A 4,934-nucleotide genomic window follows, 5' to 3' on the forward strand; every position below is an offset into this window, starting at 1 on the left:
AAAAAAAAAAAAAGCATAACATAACATTCATTATATTTAAATTGTGTATCTTCTTGGAAACTGTTTATGATATGGACCAAAAGTACCTCTGTTAAGAAATCTTGAAAGTCTATAAAAGCAGTTTGTTTAGTTTTGTTTTGTCTTATTAAAAATACTTTTTAAAAGACTCAGATTACATTTTAAACTTTCATTAAAACAGATGGTGGAATTCTTATGAGAACAAATTGTACTTTGTTGCATTACTTTACAGAGAAATGTGCAATTTTTTGTTTAAGAATTTAAGATGAAGGATATATATTTTCTTTGACTTTATGTCACACAGTTTCCCTGAACATTTATACAATGAGGATTACAATTTGACAAAATTACTTCAAAACCGACTTCTAAATCCTTTTATGTATATGCATTTTTTATTTTTATTTCACAAAGCAGTTAACAGAAAACATGTAATGCCTTTCTGTTCAGTATTTCCATGATGAATTAAATGGCAAATGTTTGAAATTTTCTCTTTTCATACTGAGATAACAGTAATGGACAGAGGGATGGTAGGATTTGCGTTCCTCTACCATAAGAGGGGACTAGTAATTTTTTATTGAATATCAAGCTGTAGTTGAAGGATTGAAAGTAAAAGGATTAGTGAATGCTTTCGTATTCTGTATGGAATTTTTATTTTTATTAGAATCAAATTGCCAAATTGTAAAATAAGCTTGACAAATACAATGATTCAAATAGCCAGCAAGTGATTCTGGAGACTTCATGCTTTTGCTTGTGCAGCAACGTTTAAGGTCCACGCCTGTTATCCTAATATGCGGAAAGGCTGAGGCAGGTGGATTGCTTGAGCTCAGAAGTTTGAGACCAGCCTGATTAAGAGCAGGATCCCATCTCTAAAACTAGCCAGGCATCGTGGATAGTGCCCGTATTCTCAGCCACTTGGGAGGCTGAGATGAGAGGATTGCCGAAGCCCCCAAATTTAAGATTGCTGTGAGCTATGATGTCAAGGCACTCTACACAAGGCAACAGAGTGCAACTCTATCTCAAAATAAAATAAAAAGTAAAATCTAATGTTAATTTAAAAATATGATAATGACTTTCAAGCTATAGGATACATATTGGGGGTTGAGATCAAACTTGGTCTGTAACAAAAAGTCTTTCATACCAGAGCTACTTCTGTGAAACAACTGATATGTCTCAACTGACTGTCACAAAGGAAGTAAAACAAGCTTTCAGTTCCACTCATTTCCATGGAAAAATCTATGTTTAAAGGGTTTCTTGTAAGAGCTTATTTAGTAGGGTGGTATTTTTACTGTCAGCCATGCATATGTTGAATGGGCAGAGTGATATAAACAATGACATAGATCACAAAGTGTGGCCAAAAAGTAAAAATATTTTCTTTCATTGTTATTAAATATCTTCAAGGTGGATTTTTAGGAAGTATATTGAGTTTTCTGGCAAAAAAAATAATTTATTTCTTTGGGGTTCAAAGATGGTTTCCTTGAACATCTCATATATGAGTGGCACTGAGAGAGATGAGATCAGATCATTTTGGGAGAGAAGGGTGAGAAGCATTGCGGTCATAGAGACCCAATAGTGTGTCCTCAGTGAGAAGCTGGCAGAGCAGATACTTTTACTTTCATACCTGTGGGATTGGGAGACTCCACTCAAGGGAATGTGAACTTCAGACTTTTATACTGATTTTAAGTTTGGGAAAAAAGAAGCAATCTGTTCTTTACCTGAAATATAGGGAAAATTTTATCTAAAAGATTCACATTAAAAGTAAGTGACTTTGGCTCGGCACCTGTAGTACAGTGGTTACAGCGCCAGCCACATACACTGAGGCTGGAGGGTTCGAACCCAGCCTTGGCCAGCTAAACAACAATGGGAGCTGCAACAAAAAAATAGCTGGGCATTGTGGCAGGTGCCTGTAGTCCCAGTTACTTGAGAGGCTGAGGCAAGAGAATTGCTTAAGACTAAGAGTTTGAGGTTGCTGTGAGCTGTGATGCTACAGCACTCTACTGAGGGCAACATGGTGAGATTCTGTCTAAAAAACAAACAAACAATAAAAAAGGTAAGTGACTTTAAAAACCCAACTCAGAAGAATGTGTATAGTTAAATTATTTTCTAAGTTTTTTTAAAAAAATAAAATATGACTTATGTCCTTTAAAATCTATGCTTTTAAAGTGTACCTACAATCAGGTTTCTTTTCAGAATATTTACAAAGTTGTACAACCATCACCAGTATCTAAACCCAAAATATTTCTATCACCTTAAAAAAGAGAGTCTGTACCCATGAGTGTTATTTCCCATCTCATCTTTTCTACTTCTATTCTCCATGTATTTGCCTTCTTTGCGTCTCATACGGCATCACACAATAAGGGATCCCTTGCGCTCGGCTTCTTTCACTTAACGTGTTCAAGGTTGGTGTGTGTTGTAGAATCTATGAGTATATAGATTTTCTTCTTTTTACATATCAGAATAATGTGCATTTGTGTGGATACAGTACATTTTACTCATCTATTCACAATAAACAGATTATTTCAATTGCTTCATTATTTGTCTATAATAAGTGATACTGCTATAAAAATTTGGCAAAAATTTTCATGCAGACCTATATTCTTATTTCTCTGGGCCACATGCCTTAGAGTGTAAGTGCTTGTTCATATGGTAAGATGAACATTTAGCTACGACTGTTCCTCCCTATATCAGGACAATGTGGTGGCTTTCTGGATCCATTAAACTGGGTCTATTTCCCATTGCTAGGAATCTGGCCTGGCCTTGTGATTGGCTTTGACTGATGTGAATCAGAAGTGCACGTGTCAGTCTGTTCAGTCTGTGCCTCAAGAAGCCTTGCATATTGAATTCTGTTCTCCTGAATACATACTGTGCTTTGAGAACAAACTAGCTACCTCCTCATTTGGAGTAATGGCATCCTCAACCAGCCAGCCCTTGATATTCTTGCCAACTTAACCCTAATGCATGAGTGGGAAAAGCTGATACCAAAAAACCTGCCAAACTACCTAGTTTAACTATAGCCTCGTTAGCACTAATAAATATTTATTTATTTATTTATTTTTAGAGACAGAGTCTTCATTTTGTTGCCCTTGGTAGAGTGCTGTGGTGTCACAGCTCACAGCAACCTCTGGCTCTTGCTCTTAGGCGATTCTCTTGCATCAGCCTCCCAAGTAGCTGGGACTACAGGAGCCCAGCACAAAAGCCTGGCTATTTTTTTTGTTGCAGATTGGAGTAGGGTTCGAACCCACCACTCTGCATATATGGGGCTAAAGCCCTACTGCCTGAGCCACAGGCGCCACCCAACAAATATTTATTTTTAACACTGCCAATTTTGGGAGTAGTTTGTTATGCAGCAATAATTAATTAATAATCCTTCATTCTATAGTTATCGTCAACGTTTTAAAATATAGTTAGTTTAAATGTTTGATGTGTGTGTCATCCAAGTTCATCTAATAGAAAATTGCGTGGTCCTGGGTTCAGCTTTGTTGGAGATTTCTGTTAGATTGAAAAATCAGCTTGAGCTAATTGTTACCAAATTCTAAATCTGATAAATATTACAAATGCTTGTTCTTATATAATTTATTGCTTTTTCCAGATTTTCTAATTTATAAGTTCTTAAAATTGAGGACATCATTTCAGCTTGACAATCAGTGTAACATTATCATCAGTCAGCTTTTATTTTTTGCATGTAAAATGTCATTACACATTTTATAAATTTGAATGTCTTATATTCCTCAGCCGTATTTTTGGACCTTACATGGAAGTTTATATTAAAATTCTATTTCTTAGTCCATAACAGACCTAACTAACTTAATTTCAACCTTTCTTGATGGCCATCTGGTGCTTTCCACTCTTCTTAGCAGTTAATTTATATGTATTTGAAGATTTCATTACATGTTCTTGATGAGTCACTTCGGTTTATCCCACTGAATTTTTCTAAAACACGAGCCACATACAATTCATCATCATGAAACAAAGCCTGGCTATGAAAAATAAATAGTAAATAAATAAAAAACATCCTTATCCTTAAAAGATAACAATTTCATATGTAGCTACTTATAAAAATATACAATAGTTACAAACTTATTAATTTGTGTCAGAGAAAATTTTCTAAATTGTTAAATGTTCTGGTTTAATTTCTCATCAAAGCTTTAGCTGTTTTAATATATACTAAAAAATTTAGTTATTCAGTAATCACCCCTTATCTGTAGCTTCACTTTTTGTAATTTTTGTTACTCACAGTCAAATGTGTCTGAAAATATTAAATGGAAAATTCCAAAAATAACTAACGCTATAGTTTTAAATTGCACACTGTTGTGAAATAGCTCACTTATCAGATTGGCTGTCAGGGCGCCATAGTGTTTATAAAATAACCCTTATTTTACTTAATAATGGCCACAAAAAGGTAACGGTTATGATACTGACATATTGCTATAATTGTCATCTTTTATTATTATTAATATCTAATTATATTTAGGTAAACTTTTATAGGTATATATACATGGTATAGATGTATATACTATATACAGACTTTTCACCTATCTGCAGTTTCAGACATTCACTGGTATCTTACAATGTGTCCTCCATAGATAAGGATATACTAACTACTGTATTATGCTTCTTGGAATGTACAAGATTACTGATTTAGCAGTTCCTACAAAGAGATAACTGAGAAGTCAATTTGCACTAATCTGCTACCTCCATTATTTCACCAAAGCAGTGTAGCTCAGCTTAACCCTATAAAACCCCTCTCCCTCGGTTCCTCCCTCCCTCCCTCTCTCTCCCTTCCTTCCTTCCTTTCTTTCTTTCTTCCCTTTCTCCCTCCCTCCCTCCCTCCCTCCCTCCTTCCTTCCTTCCTTCCTTCCTTCCTTCCTTCCTTCCTTCCTTCCTTCCTTTCTTTCTTTCTTTCTTTCTTTCTTTCTTTC

This window comes from Otolemur garnettii, unplaced genomic scaffold, assembly GCF_000181295.1.
Source record: "Otolemur garnettii isolate 467f Iridium unplaced genomic scaffold, OtoGar3 scaffold00036, whole genome shotgun sequence".
In the NCBI taxonomy this organism is placed as follows: domain Eukaryota; kingdom Metazoa; phylum Chordata; class Mammalia; order Primates; family Galagidae; genus Otolemur; species Otolemur garnettii.